This window comes from Gymnodraco acuticeps, unplaced genomic scaffold (assembly GCF_902827175.1).
Source record: "Gymnodraco acuticeps unplaced genomic scaffold, fGymAcu1.1, whole genome shotgun sequence".
Lineage (NCBI taxonomy): Eukaryota > Metazoa > Chordata > Actinopteri > Perciformes > Bathydraconidae > Gymnodraco > Gymnodraco acuticeps.
This window is the reverse complement of record NW_022992343.1, coordinates 434,634-456,528: the sequence shown is the minus strand read 5'-3', so window position 1 is coordinate 456,528 and position 21,895 is coordinate 434,634. Positions and strand designations below refer to the sequence as shown.

General features: G+C 40.1%; 1 protein-coding gene across 1 annotated transcript in view; it reads right to left on the bottom strand.

The window, feature by feature from the left end:
* ripor3 (RIPOR family member 3) overlaps positions 1-18,150 on the bottom strand; it is a 121,642-nt gene extending 103,492 nt beyond the window's left edge. The window contains 1 exon segment of the mRNA XM_034208728.1: positions 17,831-18,150. The gene's annotated coding sequence lies outside the window, so the exon portion shown is untranslated.
* Between the last annotated feature and the right edge of the window lie 3,745 nt (positions 18,151-21,895).

The window sequence follows — 21,895 nt, the reverse complement described above, 5'->3', positions numbered from 1 at the left end:
AGAGCGGGCGACGTTAAGGCGCATCTTAAACTGCTGGCTAAGAATAAACGTAAATACAGTAAGATTGTTATACACGTCGGTGGTAATGATGTTCGTTTACGCCAATCAGAATGCACTAAAGTTAATGTAGCGTCGGTGTTGTGGAAATTGATGTAAAGTATTATGCAGAAAATGTGATGCAGCATATTTTTGGTATATTCATTTTAATGTCACCCATATATAAGAGGTGTATTGCATCATGTTATCCCTAATATATGTGTGGGTTTATACATTCCTGTGTGTTAATAGTTGAAGGAACAAAGTACATTTTTCCTCTTAAATATAGAGAGGTTTTTTATAGATTCCTGAAACAATGTTCCCTTTTTCTTAAAAGTAGATTAGCGCAATAGTCTTTTTCTTCCACTTTTACCCTTTTATCAAAAGGGTGTTTTTAGGCTATTTTTGAGGGGTAAAATGCAGAATTACTTGTGAGTTCTGTTTTGAGTGAAAAGATTACCCCTTTGAGTGTTTTTCTTGGTTAACCATTAGATATAATGGTTAAATTCTTCTTAAGTTAATGATGCGCATCCTGCAGGCCTTGAGAATTGAGTCACACAGTTAAGAGAGACAATGGTCCTTCTGATTCTGGGTAAGCTGACTTCGGGTGGATGGAAGTTCAGAGGTATGAAGACAGTTAAGCTTTGTTGGATAGCTGGTCTTGAGGAGGTCATGAGATGATGACTGTTACATTTCCAACAAGTATGGCTTTCATAAAGAAACACATATGACTTGTGTGATAAGCTACATGATAAGATGTGTTTTGTTGCAAAGTGAGCCTGTTTTGTTCTCTGCTGGCACGCGCTGATTCACTGTGACACAGCATCTTTTGCATCTCCCAATGAGATGACCTGAAAAGATGACCAGCTGACCTAACCCCTCCTGTTTTATTCTTGTATATCTCCTGTTGAGTCCTGGCGTTCGGGCTGCCAGGACCGAAGGATCTACGCAGCACGCGAACCAGGGCAGGAGTACTCCTTACATTACAGTATATTATATTGTATTATATTGTATTGTAATGTATTATATTGCATTGCATTATTACCTTTTATAATTAAAACAGATTATTGTTTAAACTGGTATCCTGGTGTTTCCTGATTTCCTTCCTGTTATGATTTTAAGCAGGACTCGCCAAAACGACACGCGGAGCCGAGTTGGGTTGTAAAAACCTCAAAACTCCGACAGTGTGTAGTTATGCTCAAACAATGTCGGACACCGTAATTTTCTCTGGTCCCCTCCCCAATCTGATCAATGATGACATGTATAGCCGCATGTCATCGTTTCAGCGCTGGTTGTCTCGGTGGTGCCCAGCAAATGATGTGGGCTTCGTAAATAATTGGACAGCCTTCTGGGGAAAACCTGGTCTGATTAAGAGAGACGGCATTCATCCTACTTTGGAAGGTGCAGATCTCATTTCAGCAAACATTTCAGAGCTTTGTGGACTTAATCCATGACAAACTGGAGTTGAGACCAGGAGGAAGAGTCGCAGTTTTACACGCTTCTCTGCGCTCTCTCCAATAAAATATCCAATATTAACGGTGTGTGTGTCTGCCCAAGGACAATTTAAAGTAAACCTAATAGAGGTGTCATACATAATAACTTAATAAAAGTAAATGTAACAACTACTACAGTGCAACAAAACAGGAAGATTAAATGTGGACTCTTAAACATAAGATCTCTAGCATTATTACATTACATGTCATTTGTTAGACGCTTTTATCCAAAGCGACTTCCATACATTCAGTACTGTGGACAATCCCCACAGGAACAATTTGGGGTGAAGTGTCTTGCCCAGGGACACAACGACATGCTGACTGCAGTGGGACTCGAACTTGCTACCCTCTGATTCGAAGTCCAGCATCTAAAGCATCTAAAGCAATATTGGTAAATGATTTAATATCAGATTATAATATTGATATATGCTGTCTCACTGAAACTTGGTTGAGACATGAAGAATATGTCAGCATAAATGAAGCCACTCCACCGAGCCATATCAATACTCATATTGCCCGAGGCACAGGCCGAGGAGGTGGAGTTGCAGCAATCTTTGACTCAAGTTTACTTATCAATACTAAACCAAAATTAAATTATACCTCCTTTGAAAGTCTCGTTTTTAGTCTTACGCATCCGACCTGGAAAACTGTGCAGCCAATCTTATTTGTTACAGTGTACCGTGCACCAGGTCCTTATTCAGAATTTTTTATCAGAATTCTTTGAGTTTTGATCAACTTTGGTACTTAAAACAGATAAAGTAATTATCGTAGGTGACTTTAATATTCATGTTGACGATGATAAAAATAGCCTTACTTTTTCATTTAACTCTATATTAGATTCTGTTGGTTTTTGTCAGAGTGTAAATAAACCAACCCACTGCTATAATCACACTCTCGACCTTGTTCTGACTTATGGTATTGAAATTGAGCAACTATTAGTCGAACCGCATAATCCTGCTTTATCCGAGAATTTTTTGGTAACTTTTGAAGTACTGTTACTAGACTACAAAGCATTAGTCAAAAGCTCCTGCAGCAGAAACCTATCTGTTAGTGCTATAGCTAAATTTAAGGAAGAGATTCCACCTATACTTAACTCGATAGCATGTCTGCATGTAAGGGAGGAACCTTATACAAAATGCACACCATCCCAAATTGATCATGTTGTTGATAGTGCTACAGATGCGCTGCGAATAAAATTAGACTCTGTTGCTCCTTTGAAAAAGAAGAAAATAAAACAACATAGATTAGCTCCATGGCATAATGCCGAAACCCGCAAAATAAAGCAAAAGTCGAGACAACTTGAAAGGATATGGCGTTCCACTAAACTCGAAGAATCTCGTTTAATTTGGCATATTACTCTCAATGAATATAAGAAAGCACTGCGTAAAGCGAGAGCAGCTTACTACTCTTCATTAATAGATGAGAATAAGAATAATGCAAGATTTTTTTTCAGCACTGTAGCCAGGCTGACAGAAAGCCACAGCTCGATTGAGCCTTCTATTCCCATAGCACTCAGTAGTAATGATTTGATGTGCTTTTTTAATGATACAATTGTTACTCTTAGAAACAAAATTAATGACCTCTTGCCTTTGACCAGTATAGTGTTATCAACAGCTCCCAGAAACGTAAGTTATAATATTAAACTAGATAGTAAATTAGAATGCTTTTCAGCCATAAACCTTGAACAATTGAACTCAATGATTATTTTGTCCAAACCATCAACGTGTATCTTAGACCCAATTCCAACTAAGCTGTTAAAGGAAGTTTTTCCATTAATTAGCACTTCTTTATTAAATATTATGAATATGTATTTATTATCAGGCTATGTTCCACAATCATTTAAAGTAGCAGTGATAAAACCTCTTCTTAAAAAGCACAACCTCGATCCAGAGGTTTTAGCCAATTATAGACCTATTTCTAATCTTCCGTTCCTCTCAAAAATTATTGAGAAAGTGGTCGCAAAACAGTTGTGTGATTACTTAAAGGTAGGGTATGTAAGTTTGAGAAACCGGCTCGAGATACACTTTTTGTTATATTCCATGGAATGCTCTTAACATCCCGATAGCAATGAATATCTTTAGTGCTTTGACAAAAAATCCATAAAAAAATGTCATCTGTGGAAGCCGTAATACTGTAAAAAGTACAACCAATCATCTGAGCCGGCCCGGCTAAAATAACTGGATGGCTTACCTGCCTGTCAGCCTTCCATCTGTGCACAAACTTATCTTGTGCCCTCATTGGTCATGTGCGCGTTTGTGTGTGTTGGAGGAGGGGCTCTATAACAAGCATGGGCAAACTAAGGCCCGCGGGCCATATACGGCCCGTTGGGCTTTTGAATCCGGGCCGCCGAATATTGGTACAAAATTGTCCAAATTATAGTAAAGACCGCATTCATTTTTCCTTTTTCCTGCAATACCCGGCATTTCAGTTGATCCCACTAGATGGCGCACTCTAGACACAATTGACCTTTGCTGGAGTCTGGTCAATTCTCTCAGCTGGCCCCACTCCGCAACCTGGCAAGATCCAAGAACCAAATATGTTACGCTTACATTGGAAGGGGTCGAGATGAACCTGAGCAATAACAGTTCATGGCGAGTACGGCGAATACAAGCTGTAACAATCAGTAGCGCTGAGCAAAGTGACTAGAACGTGACCACACACATATATAAAGTCAGGCAACACTAACCAGGCTTAGTGTGATTCTGTTTATTTTACCTTACTTTAATAACCATCCGTTCACTGTTATTGACCATTGTGAAGAGGCAGACGTTTTCCTGTTGTTTTGTATTATTGCAATCAATACATGTGGCCATCACAAGTAAAATCATAACGAAAACTACTTTGGTAAAATATGCGTGTAGAAAACGGCTTATGCCACAATATGATAGCAACATAGAGTAGTAGTCAAGATAGTCAGATTAGCTAACATCACCTGTAGAATGCCAGAGAAACTTTCATAACACCGTTGTGATGCCAAACAGCTTTCAGACTAAAACACATTCACTTATGGGGATGTGGGATATTTATCAGCTGCTTGTGTGACAGTCAGACAATGAAAACTTTACAGCGGCCGCTGCTGCGAGTTAACGGGAGAATAAACTCCGGTAGACGAGCAGCACTGCAGCAGGCAGTAATGCAGCTGAACCACATTAATAAACAATACACCACGGCACTCTGGAGAAAGGTACAAGGTTGCAGAAGTAGTTCTTTAATTTAATCTGGCTTCGTATAATTAAAAACTACCCGACGCAGTCCTCTATTGATGTTGTTGTGAGCGGTGTTGCGGAGAAAATCAGCGACGTAAAAAGCTGTGTGGGTCATAAGAAGGCACGTAAACGGTTACGTCATGACGCAAACAATGACGCATAGACGCAATAATTCACCTTTGAACCTAATTCACCTTTGAACCTTCATCTGTAACAATGAGTGGACCAAAGAAAAGAAAAGTCAACATTGAGTGCCGAGTGTATAATGAGGAGTGGACAGCTAAATATTTTTTCACCGATCTGCTACTGGCCCCCGAGCCAAAAAGTTTGCCCACCCCTGCTCTATAAGGAAGTGGCAGATTTTCTCCGGTCGTGTATTTTCAAATTCTAGCGATCGCGAGCCGGTTTCTACCTTTAAAAAACAATGATTTATTTGAATATTTTCAGCCTGGCTTTAGAACACATCATAGCACAGAGACAGCTCTGGTTAAAGTCACAAATGACCTTCTCATAACCTCAGACAAAGGACTTGTCTCTATTCTTGCTTTGCTCGATCTCAGTGCTGCATTTGATATCGACCATGATATCCTATTGCAAAGACTTAGTTGGCATAAAGGGAACTGCTTTAGGCTGGTTTAGGTCCTATCTATCTGAACGCTCTCAGTTTGTGTGTCAACGATGAATCTTCCATGCAAACCAAAGTTAGCCATGGAGTGCCACAGGGCTCAGTGCTTGGACCTATTTTGTTCACACTATATATGCTTCCGCTAGGCAATATTATAAGGAATCATTCTGTAAATTCCCACTATTATGCGGATGATACACAACTATGGATGGCATTAGTTTGGCCTCCAGTGAGACTGTAAGGAACCTTGGTGTTATATTTGATCAGGATTTATTCTTTAACGCCCACATAAAATCAATCTCAAGGACTGCCTTCTTTCATCTACGCAACATTGCAAAAAATCAGGCATATCTTGCCTGAAAACGATGCAGAGAAACTAGTCCATGCATTTGTTACTTCTAGGCTGGATTATTGTAACTCTTTATTATCAGGGTGTACCAAAAAGTCAGTTAAGTTGCTTCAGCTGATTCAAAATGCTGCAGCTCGTGTACTAACCAGAGTTAGGAAAAGGGATCACATTACTCCTGTTCTGGCTGCCTTACACTGGCTCCCTATAGAACACAGTATATCATTTAAAATTCTTCTTCTCGCCTACTAAGCCCTTAATGGGCAGGCGCCATCTTACCTTAAAGAACTCATTATACCCTACTGTCCTACTAGGGCATTGCGTTCCAAGAACGCAGGGTTGTTGGTTGTTCCTAGAGTCTCTAAAAGTACAATGGGAGCCAGAGCCTTTTCTTATCAAGCTCCACTTTTGTGAAATCAGCTTCCAGTTTGTGTTTGGGCGGCAGACAGCCTATCTGTTTTTAAGAGTACGCTTAAGACCTTCCTTTTTGATGAAGCTTATAGTTGATCAAATAAAATAATCGAATAAGAGTGCATTGACGTAGACACGTTGTGCCTCTTCACCTATACATTTGAGTTCTTACTCTTTCACTTAAATCCTAAAAACTTAGATCTTATATTTAAAACTAAGGTTATTACTACTTCTCATTCTTCTAAATAATAATGATCCTGTTGCTGTGTTCCTGTGTCCTGGATCCTCTATCCTGAGTTCTGGATTTGAGTCCTTGACTTCGAGTCCTGGCTGAACCTATCACTGTGGTCCTGCCTGACTCTCATCATACTACTTCCCTGATGGCTCCCACAGGATTGTTGACATCCTCGTGGATTCATCTTCTTATTACAGACACATGCATTTCCTAACATTCGGTCTATATGCTGTAAAATGTATTATCTCTTCGATTTACACACGGCATCTATTGCACGTCTGTCCGTCCTGGGAGAGGGATCCCTCCTCTGTTGCTCTCCCTGAGGTTTCTCCCATTTTTCCCTTTAAACTGTGGGTTTTCTCTGGAAGTTTTTCCTTGTACGATGTGAGGGTCTAAGGACAGAGGGTGTAGTATTTTCATACTGATATTCTGTACAAACTGTGAAGTCCACTGAGACAAATGTAACATTTGTGATATTGGGCGATATAAATAAACATCGATTGATTACATTCATCAAGTGGACCCAAACACAACTCCAAAGTAATGCTCTGTGTCTGCTATGTAGAAATAAGAAACTAGCCATATCAACACAAAATGTGATTGTATCGGTTTGAACAGACTGCTGACCTGTCATAGATAAGAACATGGGTTTGACCTTTGACCCTGTTGATCAGTTGCTTGTGTTGAAAGCAGAGAGCAGTGTGTTGTGTCAGACTGGACTCGTGGGGCCTGTTGATCCATGTGGAGCCTGGATGAACTCAACAGAGTTTGACCTTAAAGTGTGGACTGACATGTGACACTCTGGCATCTGTGTGAGCCCTAGCCAGTTATCCTAGTAGTACATGTCTCTGTGCATGTGAGTGTGTGTGCGTTTCAGTGTTTCAAATGTTGCTTTATTCAAGCGGTAACCTCTGGTCCTGATAAGTGAAGCCAATGCAAAAGTGCCTAAATGCTGTATTCTCTCTACTGTGAGATGTTGCATTTAAGAATGCGAGAACACAGCTTTCTGGTTAGAAAAGGGGCAACCATTTCCAGCCTAAAAAGTAAAGTCAAATGGTTTTTTGAGCTTTATGGAAACTACTCATGGCAAAAAGAGTAACACACAAGTATAACAGTCACATTTGAAAATACATACCAACACAAAGAAGTTAAAATGTCTGCAACAGCTGCAACAGCTGGACAAGAAAATGTCTATTTAGGAGGTTTATTTATATTTCCAAAACAAAAGTAAGAGTAGTTGGTGAATGATTCCCCTGCGCTTTAGTTTATTCAACAGAATAAAGAGGCAGACTGATGGGGCTGAGTTCCAGTTATTAGACTGGACCCCCGGGGGTCTGTGATTTACTGAGTGAGCTGTCAGGCCCATATGATGGTTCTGTTAAACCAATATTTTTTCTCTCTGCGTGGGGACAATAGGTCAAATAAAATACACATTTAAGAACGATTTAGGGGTTTAATTCTGGAGTGAGACAGAGAATATAAGTGGCAGAGGCAGTGCTCACATATCTTACTTAATACCATAACGTAAAAACACATATGTTAAAGTATAGAAGTATTATCAGCAGAAACACAAAAGATAAAGTACTTGTTGTGCAATAACAAAATCATATTAATATATGATTACCAGACGTCAATTTACAGTAAGAGGAGCATTTAAGAATTGTAGCTAAAGTTTTCAGGTTCATATTTGTATTTTGTGTACTGCAGCACCTCTTTTCACCCTCTGTCTGAAACCAGAGCCCAGTCTGCTCTGATTGGTTAGCTGGCTGGCTCTGTTGTGATTGGTCAACCGCTTAAAGATGTCCTGCCCCTTAGCCTATCATGAGAAATGTGTTGGAGCGTTAGTCAATAGAAAATAGAAGAGTGAGTGTTACTTAGTGATGTCACTATGTTACAGAAGTAACAAAGGAGCCCAATGGGAAGTGTGTGGGAGAGAAACTCCAACTGGAGAGAACTTGTAGGCTTTGAATACCATTTACATGCACAAAAACCTTTATAACAAACTACAGGAAAAAGGAGAACCCCAAAAAGCATAATAGGCCCCCTTTAAGTTAATAATAATAATAATAATAAATTATATTTATATAGCGCTTGTGTATGTATTTAGTAACTATTTAACACCAGGGAGCATTAAATATTAGTCCATATTTAGATAATTCAGTCTAAAAACATTGATTAGTGTGGAAAAACAACGTCCTAATTCTGGTCCCAGTAACACTCATGCTTACAGAAAAGAAAGACGTATTTAGCTTTTAACTGAAATGAAACTCCTAATTTCTTACTCTTTGATTGGTTACTTCAGCATCATGCTTACCAAGTTATTTATTTTTAAACTATTTTAAACTGTTGGCTAATAAAAGCGTATCCTAATTGTGGTCAATAGGAGTAGTCTGAGCCTTCACCCATGCTGTGAGAAACTATAAGAAACTATAAGACTGAGGATCATAAATAGAGAGGTTTTGACTGCATTCTTGCTTTATTGGGCAGCACAGAGCGGTGAATTGCTACAGGAAATATGTTTGAGAGCAGACTGAGCCACCTCTTAATGGCTGTGAACGGTTAAAAAACTACAATGTGCCAAGTGTGTCTGACTGCACAGGAAACCCTAAATCTAATATATGTGACACATGAATATGACTTTCAGGTCGTAATCACAGATTAACGATTTGAACACCTAACCATTTTAGTCAATTGACACATGGACAAAGTTGCGATCTTCCTTGTAAATGGACTATACCAGAGTTGTCAACTTCTTGTAATGAAGTATAGAATTCCTTTTTGGATCCTTAGCTGTAAACGTTACTGTCCAGTACTACTACTAATGTGTCCTATTACAATAAATAAAAAACTAGATGTGTCATATGATACTTTATTGAAAGCAAAAGAAAGATTTGAACACGCCTGACTGGGACCAGTTGACAGACCAGTTGAGCTGAGTAAAACAATCAGGGAGTTGGGAATTTATTAGAGGCCTAATACAAATGTCTCTTTTTGTATTCTATTTGTTGTCTTCATTCCCACTTCAAAAACCTGAACACATATTTCCATCGCTGGAACAATGGAAATATGTCATGGTTTTGGATTTATGTTTTCATTTTTCCACCTTTTTATTTTGAAATGTTTTCCTCCTTGTGTCTTGTCTGATCCTACTTCCTGTGTTTGCCTTCCTGTCTTTAGTTTCCCTGGTATGTCTGATTGTCTCATTGTGTTCACCTGTTGCCCTTGTGTTTCTGCCTCCCCTGCCCAGCTGTGTCTTGTCCTGTGATTACCCTTCTGTGTATTTAGTCTTGTCTTCCCCTGTGCTCCTTATCTGTTCGTCGTCTCTTCATGTCCTTGTTCCCTGATCGTCTATGCTTGTCCATGTTACCTGCCCGTTTTTGTCCATGTTCATGGCTACTTGTAAGTTTGTTCTTGTCGTGCTCCCCGGTTTTGTTTATGTTAAGTAGTTTCTTGCTTTTCCTGTTTTAAGCTTTTTAATAAAGCTCGCCTTTTGTTTACTTGACCTTTTTTAGTCCTCTTACTGCATTTGGTTCCTATTTTTTCCCCCAACCCTGACAGTATGAACAGACCAAGTATGGACCCAGTAGTAATTTTTGAGGATGCTCTTGACGAGCTTTCGCACAAGATTTTGTGTATTTTTGGAGGGTGGAGGAGGGCTCCTTGTAAAGAGGCTCAGGAGGCCACTCTTTCACATGCACGTCGGGAAGTGGCAGATAAGCCCGACTGGGAAGCTCACTGCCAGAAATGTTGAGGACATTTGTGACTTCCCCAGACAGTCTGCATGCCTGCCTCAAACCCCGTGCCCCAGCAGCCAAGCTTTCGGCTACGGCCCCACCACCCAAGCGACTGGCCTAAGCAGCCTTGGTTCCAGCTCCAGTTCCGGCCCCAGCAGCCATGGTTCCAGCCCCAGTTCTGGCCCAAGCAGCCATGGTTCCAGCCCCAGTTCTGGAACGGAGAGGCTGATGGTATCACTCCTTGACTTTTTGAGAAAGATAAATGAGCTGAAACATCCAACCTGTCTATATAAGCAACTTACACCTAGCTCTAAAATCCATACATATAAAACGAGACATGCCACAAGAGGTTGCTATCAAATCCCTAAAGCCAAAACAGAGTCTAGGAAGAGCACAGTGCTGTATAGAGCCATGGCTGCATGGAACACACTCCCAGATCAGATTTCTAAAGAAACAACTAAAGCAAGCTTCAAAAGACGATTGAAGAGGCATCTAGAAGCCCAAAGACTGTAAATTACACAAGCGGCAGACAGGTTATGGTAAACATACAGCAGCACACCGATTCATATAGGTTTTAAACACATGCAGGAATATGGTACTTTCGCTAACATAGACACACACACACAGCCTTTCACAGTTATGATGAGGATTGTATTTGTTTAGTTTGTTTTTACTCTAAAAGAAGCGAAGGGAGACATTTGTAAAATCACTATTATTATTATTATTATTTTTTTTTTTTTCTTTCCAAGGAAATGGGGAATCAGAAAATAACTGTATGTGATGGTTGATATGAAAGTCACTGTTTGAAGGAAAATTGACACCGTAGACGATTTGTATCATTGTCTTGTAATGTACTGTCGAATGTCATGTTTTATGTTATTTGTGGGCCCCAGGAAGATTAGCTGTTGTTATGCACCAGCTAATGGGGATCCTAATAAAATAAACTAAATAAACTAAACACCAAATAAAACCACATGTCACTGTAATTACTCTTCAGTGTTTGCACAGATTAAACAAACTATACAATATTCTAATAAACTAGCTAGACATAGCTATTTCCGCCTGTTTCAAATATTTTTGCTAAGCTAAGCTAACTGGCTGTTTTTTTGTTTTTCTCACGGTCTTGTTTGGTTTGCAGTCATAAAGACACAAATATTATAGTTATGTAAAGGTTGTTCTGTCATTGGTTTGGAAGGACATGGCCTCTAGGTATGTTCCTAGAAATAATTGAAAATGTGTCTGCTGTTAATCTGCTGTCTCAGTACAGAGCTGCCATTACATCTGTGCTGCTGGACTACTTCCCTTATTGACACTTGATATTTGTTAGCAATTGAACAGCTTTATGAAACCTTCTTCTGCCAAAAATAAACACTTAAAATCCAGTCTTATAAAAATGTAAGAAGATCTCATGTGGAGCTACAGGAGTGGATGTCATCCTGCTGTGGGTTATTCTCTCAGTTCATCATTACTCCAGAGGGTTCAAGACCTGGAGGTCATCAAGCATGGGGCAGGGTAATCTGTAAGTGTGTTCACAGGTTATTAGATGATGTTATGTAACTAATTGGAAGGTGTGTGTGTGTGTGTGTGTGTGTGTGTGTGTGTGTGTGTGTGTGTGTGTGTGTGTGTGTGTGTGTGTGTGTGTGTGTGTGTGTGTGTGTGTGTGTGTGTGTGTGTGTGTGTGTGTGTGTGTGTGTGTGTGTGGGGGGGGGGGGGATAATAAATGGTGTTGAAGGCATCAGGGAATAGAGCTTTGTTGACATGATGAGCTTGTAGGCATCAGGGAATAGAGCTGCTTTGTTGCTATAAGTCACTGAGGCTGCAAATCTGCACACACACCCAGCAGCCACCTCAGATAATTATGTGTATCACACCTTGTTAAGAAATGATTAATGCAACAGCTGTTTGTCATACACAAGATTAATACAGATACAGCACCTCAGACCATACAGTAGGCAAGAACACACACACACACACACACACACACACACACACACACACACACACACACACACACACACACACACACACACACACACACACACACACACACACACTATAACCATAATTGATTATCTTAACTCCTCTTATCTTCGATCTTTCCTTGATTTCTGTCCTCAGGTTAAAGGTTTAGTTCACCCAAACACACACAAAAGTCATCCTATTTCTTAACTACTTCACCAGCACTGGAAACCTTTCATAGTAAACTTATAAATGAATACGTGGATCATTAATCGATCAATCTTTTAGGCAGTTGTTGCATTTTTTGTGGTGAGTTCTACATCAAACTGTTGTATTCCCATATGAACAAACTCAGGAAATACTTTGCATTATTTAACGGATTCCCAACTGAAAAGGGAAATATTGGAGAGTTTGAGTTGAAGTTACTAGCCCACTGCAGAGCAAGTTCATTAAAATAGCTCTAATGACAATTAAAGGTGGGGTAGGTAATTTTGGAGAAACCAGCTCGAGTGCGCTAGAATTTGAAAATACACAGCCGGGAAAAATCTGCCACTTCCTTACAGAGCCCCTCCTCCAACACACACGAACGCGCACATGACCAATGAGGGCAAGTTTGTGCACGAGATGGAAGGTTGACAGGCAGGTAGGCCATCCAGTTACTTTAGCCGGGCCGGCTCAGATGATTGGTCGTGCTTTTTACAGTACTACGGTTTCCACAGATTTGTCAAAGCACTTAAGATATTCATTGCTATCGGGATGTTAAGAGCATTCCATGGAATATAACAAAAAGTATATCTCGAGCCGGTTTCTCAAACTTACCTACCCCACCTTTAAATTAGTGTTTTTCGTGATCGGGTCCTAAAAATGTACATTTAACCTGCTTAATGTAGGCATATTCTAAGGCTGGAGCCACACGAGAGCGGTAACGGTCGTATCCGCTACAGTTCTCTATCATATAGACCAGTGGTTCTTCACTGGTCAGGCCTCGGGACCCACTTTTTCCTATGTCAATAAATCGCGACCCGAAATTTTGAACAACATAAATCTATCGTGCAGTAATATAATACACTTTTCAGCATACATTATTAATTAAAGTTAAGTACAGTGCATATATCCCTCATATCCCTGCACAGAACAAAAGTATGTTTTTAAATAAGGTTTAATGAGATGATGGAATCAAAGCTGAACTGTATAACATAAAAAGGCCCACATGCTGAAAACCCAATCCCAGAAGGGGGGTCTGGGCGGATTCTCCCCCAGGAGATTTTTAGAAATACTAAAGTGAACTACGCATTCTGGTACTACCCGACATATTAATAATATTTTATGCCATTGTTTGTTTTCACTTTGTTCTGACAGCTTGCTGCTTCACACAGAGAGAAGAGCAAAGAGGAGTCTGTGTGAATGACTTTAAATTGTGGGTAAGGGTAGATAGCTCCCATTGTTCTGTGACCTGTCAATCATCAAACCGGGGGTCATATTTCATTATGTGTTCATTTGTATCTGAAGTTGTACCCATGGATGTATAAAGAGTAGTTCTACCGCAAAGTTATTCTCCGTGGGGACTTTTATTGAGAAGATGATCACTACGTGACAAAAGTTTTCAAAACAGTTTATGGTCTCCGGTACTTCCAGTCCAACGCCTACTGCATGCACAGCGTTAGAAAATCGGGCCTTCAAAATATAAGTTTTTTTTTCTTCACTCATATCTCACTCGAAACGGGTCGTCGCGACCCACCAGTTGAGAACCACTGATATAGACGGTTTGGCCACACAAAGCGGGTCCCAAGGTGGGTAGATCTGCGGACGCAACGCTCTGGGGGGCCAAACGGCTCTGTGTCTACACCCTATACGATCATTTTCTGATAACGATGACGCAATAACCCCGCCTCTCCCCACCTCTCCTGCTCACCCCCGTGTCACCCGCGTCATTGCTGATGTGTTTCGCCAACAACAACAACAACAGTTTCCCGAGTGTTTCGAGCCAGGTCCCGGTATCTCGCAGGACAGTGCACCCAGCAGGTGCCTCCAGCAGACCCCCCCACGGCAGAGTTTCCGTTAGCCGAAATCTAAAATTCTCCGGTCAAAATGTCGCTTATTGTTTAGGTGTCATATCATTAGCTAGAACTAGCTAGATCTGATCGATATGGACATCAACGCGAGTGTAGTCTAATCGGACAGGAGAGAGAGATCAGAGATCAGCTGCTGCTGATGGAGAAAAAGAGCCCTGCCTCTCCCCACCTCTGCTGCTAAATCCACCGCAGGAGAATAAACAGAAGGGCAACCATGGAAACCATGCTCGGAAGTCTTCTTCGCTGCTTTTGGTGTATTTTGTGGCGGAAGTACAGGCCACTTACAGGCCCGGCATATGTACTACAGCGTCTCCAGCGGGTCGAGCGGTCTCCTGTGGAAGGACACGTTTCTGGTGCCTATTGCGTGTGGATGGAAGACTTTTTTGATATCGAATTTGGTTCGTTTGCATTACCGTTCCCATGTGGCTCCAGCCTAAGACACTTGCCTTTTGTACATCCCGACCTCCTCTAGTTCAGTTCAATGCAGTTAAATGCAACATGACATTTCCCTAAAGCTTTTTAATATGGTATACAATGGAACCAACAGAGATTAAGAGATTATGGTAAACAGAACCATTATCTGTTATTTAGAGTACGAACACTGTACAGCATCCAATAAAATGAGGTTATTATGTTTTATAAGTCTTAACCCACCCAGTCATCTGCCCTTTCAAGATCACTTAGCCTAGGTTGCTTCCTCTGTATTGTCTCGAAACACACACCCCAGCAGTTAATGTGTATCACAGTGACATTAAAGACATTACACAACACTAAACATCTGCAGTGCACACTTCATTAGACCGCAAACACACACTCTATTAATCTCATCGAGGTTTCATTCACTCGACGTGTTGGCATCCTCAGCGCTAATGAAACCATTGTTGAGACGTCAGGGCCACTTATAGTGACACCAGTGAATGTGTAACAGATTTACACTTCACTCTGCACAAAGGCAACTCTGCCACACACACACACACACACACACACACACACACACACACACCACACACACACACACACACACACACACACACACACACACACACACACACACACACACTTTCCTTCGTGACGATTGCCAGCACTTAATTCAACAACAATTGAACCAGTGACCTCTTAGTGAGACCATTTAATGACACACAAGGCCAGACCCCCCACTTCTGCCAGGACACACACACACACACACACACACACACACACACACACACACACACACACACACACACACACACACACACACACACACACACACACACACACACACACACACACACACACACACACACACACACACACACACACACACACACACACACACACACACACACACACACACACACACACACACACACACACACACACACACACACACACACACACACACACCCTGCAGGAGAACAAATTGAACTGGACAGAACCGTGAACTCGAGAAACCTTGAACTGCAGCAGGACTCAAAGCTATCAAAAACAAACTAAGTAGTAGATGGTGGGAGAGAAAAAAGAAAGAGGAGAATAAAGGGGAGAGAAAGAGGGAGGAAGGGGAGAGAAAGAGGGAGGAAGGGGAGAGTAAAGGGGGGAGCGAGGTTTGTTGTGTTGATGTTTTCTCTGGCAGCGCGTCGGTTTGAGCTGCACTCACTGAGGGGGATCATGAGAAACTGACGCTCATCTGGCTCTGAGAGCAAAACCTCCATCCAACGGGGGGAGGAGAGGAAGAAGAAGGGAGACAAGAGAGGTTTGCACCCACACAAATATGAAGGGAAAAGACATGTAGAGAAGTTTACGTTAAAGGAACACTGCTAGATTTACGCTGGATTTGTTTGAAACATGTATTTAGGATGTTACGGGATAAACAATCTCAAACAGAGAAAGGGAATCCCTTAAAGCAGTGTAGTGGGATGCAGAAACATAATGTGGTTTACCCTGCTATTTGAAGTAATCACATCCTAACTCTGAAACTGAAACAAAATACTTCAAAAAGCTGAGAGGACGCCAGCTTTGGGTTAAAGGGGGTGGGCAGGGGGGGGGGGATCTGATCACTGACCAGTTGCTTGTAAATGTGGGTTTTAAAGTAATCAGCTCATTGCAGTTGATGTAAACTTGTTCTCCAGTTTCCTGACTTAAAACTAATACTTTCCTAACTGCAAACAGAGAAAGCCGGGAACTCTTGTGTGTATGAAGATGTGGTGACTTTGAGAGAGGGGGCAACATATTAGAAAACATTAAATGAACACCTATACAATATTGACCTGGTGGAGAAAAACCTAAAAACTGTTGACCTAGTCTTTCCAGAATACGTACAGGTAGTGTTTTTTGTTATATTTTACATTATGCTACAAAGTCGTCCGGATGGCTTATTTTTTTGCATCACAAAGAATCCGTAAAAAGATTGATTGTTGTTTTTCCATTGTTTTTTAAAACATTGAAGAATATAATATCTTTATAAGATTCAAGTCTAATAATTTCCACATATTAAGGCTATAAAGGCGGCAAAAAAAAGATGACTTTGAGAAAGGGGAAACAGAAGTTGTAAAATGCTAACTCATCTCTGGATTGTAGGACTCAGTCCTGCACCACTCTGCACTCCCTGTACTGGCACTGGTGCCAACATAGAATGTGTTTAGAACAGAGAGAAGATTGAATGAATGTGAAGCTGAAGATACAGAGATGTAGTCAAACTGAAGTTCAGCCAAAGCTTCTACAAGAAGAATCATGCTTCTGCTGGTTTTCTTTGGAGATGTAATTCAAGACATGAAAATAAACTGTAACAAGCGTGCAGGGTATACAACTCATGTTGGTTTCTCAGCAGTAACAACAGATCAGAATGGATACGATAGAATAAAGCAACAACATGGGAAACCTGAGAACCAGCATCACTGCTATGTCACGTTGATCCTCTGAGCAAACTCATGATCACCTGTGGTTAAAACTTTACTTAAACTTAAAATGCAAACAACATCTACTGACATAGGTTTGTTTGCTTCTAAATGTCATTGTGCCTACTCAAATGTATTTACTCTGCTTTTAAAGTTAAAAAGCTGTATGAAACCTATTACCCATTACTTCAATCATCTCTTTTTTATCGATAACCTCCCTATTCTCTCAGTGGCAAAACAAATGAGGAAAGGAAGGAGAAGGTTGTAAATATTTAAATGTTTACAGTGGTGGCATGTAACTAAGTACATTTACACAAGTACTGTAACGAAGCATAATTTTGAGGAACTCTACCGGAGTATTTTCGTTTTATTCCACTCCATTTCTCTTTACATTTTACAGCTTCAGTTAACAGCTACCATGCTGATGTATATTAATCAATCAAACTAAATAAATGATGATATATTATTACAGGTTAAGCTATAGCCAGCAATACATTCAAATCAACCCCACCTTTGCAAGGTAGGTGCAACATTGACATTAATATCTCAATGATAATATTTCTTCAAAAACATTTAGAAATACATATATATATATCATTTTGAAATGTACTTTTTGTGTTTTAAGTATATTTTGATGCCAATAATTTTCACTTGAGTACAATTTTGAATGCCAGACTTTTACTTGCAACAGAGAACTTTACACAGTTGTATTGCTACATTTACTTTAGTAAAATACCTAATTACTTCTTCCACTTACTTTAATAAATTAAAGAAAGTCTTTCAATAACACCACAACAAATCTCCTAATGATCCATCACGTTAAAAGCTTATAGAACTTACCTGACTGGATGCCGAGCCGGTTATTATTCCCAACTGTCACTCCGAGTCCAACACACCACAAGAGTCATATCCAGTGTGTGTGTGTGTGTGTGTGTGTGTGTGTGTGTGTGTGTGTGTGTGTGTGTGTGTGTGTGTGTGTGTGTGTGTGTGTCAATGGGTTTGGCAGCAGCCTGTTAGGCACTGATAGCGCTCAGTCCTGCAGCTGGAGAGGTTTTCACAGTGAGAGAGAGTCTGAAAACACAGCGCTGAGTTAAGTTCCTCCTCTTCCTCTCCCTCTGCTCTCCTCCTCTCTCCTTCTCTGTCTCACTCTGTTTCCACCTCTGCTCTCCTCTCCACTCCTCTCACTCTCCTTCAGCTTATTATCCACTCCCTTTTTGTCTTTCTCTCCTCCTCTTTCAGCACTTCCCACTCTAACATCTGCTCCTTTCTTTTTGTCAATTAAAGCACCTTTATTTCCTCCTTCTTCACTGCTCATTCCACCATTCCTATTTTGATATTGATTGTTTAACTCTTTAACCTTTCTTTCTTCCTTTCTTCTTTTTAACTTTCTTTCTTTCTTCTCTCTTTTTGTTTGTTTCTTTCATTTCTAACGTTCTGCCTTTTATTTCTCCCTCTTTCTGCAATTTCAGTGCACGTCATTCTTAATTTCTTATCTGTATCTCTAGCTCGCACCTCTCACCCTCAGCTCCTCCTTTCTCTCCACTATTTTCTTCTTATTCAGTCTTACTCTTACCATGCACTCACACTTTCTTCTAAATCTTTTCTCTTTGTTTCTTCCCTATTGTCAAATCCAATGCCTCTTTTTGACTTCCTTGCTTCTCTGTCTTGGGGATACTTTTCCCTGTTTCCAACAACTGTGACCTAATCATTTAAAACTCCTTAAACTTCACTACAATTTACTGGTTTTTTTTTTCTCCAGAAAGTGTTTCATTATCCCTCTCCTTCTCCTCTCTCCTGTTCCCCTCCCCCTCTCCTCTCTTAGAGTATATCGTGTTTGTCTTTAAACTACGGAACTTGGCTGTGGCTCAGACCACATACATCACTGACCCGCTGCTTTATGTCCTGATGGATGGTCGTGCCTTTGTGAAAATAAACATTGCATACTGAACCTACTCATCACACCATCCGGAGAGTGTAAACCTTCAAATCATATTACTATAAGAAAGGAAGGCGTGCTACAAATTTAAAGTTTATGTGTGGATGGAGAGGTTTACTGTGAACCAAAGGGGTTGAATACATGTGAAAATATGTGATTTTAAAGATTAGTGTTGTCAATCTTTAAAAACGCCCTATTGTGCCTTTTTCGGGTTTTCCCTTTCCTGTAGTGTATTATACAGGCTTGTCTAAAATCCTTAACACCTGAAACGACTCGATTGGACTCCTTGGTTTACTTCCCTAGCATAATGACATCACTACGTAACACTCAAGCTTCTATTGGCTAGCACTCCATCATATTTAATGTGGGCGGTACACAACAGAGCCAGTATGAGAAAAATAAAGAGCTTGTTGAACATTAAAGCATGGAGACAGGTCACATTAGAGGAACAACATATAGCATCAGGGTCTAATTACAGCTTGTTAATTATCTCTATATGTTTTTTTAAAGGGACTCCAAGAAACCAAGAAAACGTTGACCGATTAGCCTGAAGCATTTTCTACAAATACTATGTTTTGAGTAATTCTCACTAAGAAGATGTTTTTATCATACATCTCTTCAGAATAGCAACAACTAGAACGATACTTTATGATAATACTTTATTATGCTAAGACTAAACATTTCTTGCGTCACATTTGTATTTTCCACGAGGACAAATAAACAAATGTAACATATCATTACAATCACTAAATTAAATGTTGTAACCCCCTTTACCATACATTGGATCTGTTTGTCAAACCACAAAGTAATAAACACGCTCCCATTTGCAGCTATGAATCAATCCTTTGTATGTTATTCGAATGATGGAGTCCTCTTTACTCTCACATTATTGTTGTTTTTGGATGTTTTTCTGTCATTACCACCACACATCACAGCGCCATCAGAACTTAAACTATGCATCTCCGTCCAGAAGCTTTCTCAAACTACCGTGTGAAAATCTCGTAAGACTGTATACACTGACTGAAGTCATTGAACCTTAAGCTGTGATGTGGGGACATTGACACCAGTTTAAGGTTCATGGGGGACACATTAACTTAGTCGTCCCATAATGATTTCTGTGTTATGTCATTTTATTTGGTTTGTTGTCTGATGTTTATGTGGTAATCAGCAGAGTATCTCAAAGTCTTAGCAAAGGTTTAAGTAATTTGCTGCAAAGTTAATGGAGCCAGTGGTTTATTTAAAGGATTTCTTCAGAATAAAATCCAATTCCTAACAAAATCAAGTTTTTATTTGAATGCCTGTTTGTTTCGTGTGAGTGAAAATCTTCATTCAAAACTGAAAATATGAATCTGTTCCTAACAGCCTTTGTTTCTCAGAATTCAGGCAGTGATTTCCAAGAGCTGCAGGTCTGTCAAGTTAAGTGTAATGTATGATTTAATGCTGGTCCATGTATTAATTATTGTCAAAATATAACATTATTAGTGGTGCATAATTTTTTCCAATCTGGCGCTTTACACTCTGACTCAATTGAGAGCATTGTTTGAGGAAACGGAGCACTCACTTTCTACTTGAAATAAAAAACATTGATTGATTTAAATCCATTCAAATCTTCTTTTTTCTTTTTTTTAAAGGAATTTCCTCTTGCTTCAGCGAGGGTGATAATATTAGATTAGATGAGATAAGATTACATTTTATTGTCATTGCACAGAGTGCAAGTACTAAGACAACAATATAATATATGATTATGATGAGACATGATACCATGTAGACTGTAACAATGAAAATTAAGAGTGTAGGCTAAAGCTTACGCTAGCAGTTAGAGAAAATGTTAGCTAGTTCCTAACTAAACGTTGTATTATATAGTGTGGCAAAAAAGTGACTTTCACACATTCACTGTTTATCATGATGATTGGTGGGGAGGGAACGGGGGGATTTTCGCCAATATAACACACTACAAGAAAGGAAAACAAAAGCATAATGGGGCCAATTCAAGAGACATTTGCCTTTTAAATGGCTCTTGTTTAGCATGGTAATTACAAACACCTACCCATAATGTGTTCAACACAACCTCCTAAGAGGAACATTTCAGTAAGCTCACAGTGAACAAGTTGTTTGCTGTCGTTGTTAGTAATGGTCAGTGGTATGGAAGTAGATTTTTCAGAAAGGAAAATTATTCTAATATTTGTCTCATAGTTTGCTTCTTAAATTGTTAGCCTTGATGGCTTATAGACTGTGACATTAACCAAAGTATGGCCAATGCCTTGCAGTGTACACAAAAGATGCAGCAGCATACAGTACATATGAAGGTTTCTCAGTTGCCTGTGTTTGATATGTTCAGTATTTGCTGAGATAGAAGCACACACTTGCTAACACACCCTCACAAGGTTTAAAATACACAATTTTTTTATGTCATAGTTTAGGGATCTCTTACACAAGTACACATTTACACACGCACATATTTACATACCACAGACACCCACAGACAATCAGTTGGCTAGTTAACACAGAAATATATGCCGATACTTACTTCAGCTGGCACATTCATTCATTTATACACACACACACAACACACACCACAACACACACACACACACACACACACACACACACACACACACACCACACACACACACACACACACACACACACACACACACACACACACACACACACACACACACACACACACACACACACACACACACACACACACACACACACACATGGCAGACAGAGATAAGGAGCAAGAGGAGTGTATCCTGTGTATCTGGAGGCCTCTGCTCCTCCACTCCCTCACTGTAACAGCTGACTGTGCATTGTGTGTGTGTGTGTGTGTGTGTGTGTGTATGTCTGGTATTTGGGTGTGTGTTTGTTCGCGCATTCTTGCTTCTCCTCTTTTGAGGACCAATCTGTGGGTTCATTTCTCTACAACTACAACTCTTTTAACAAAAGTTATAACAAAAATGAGA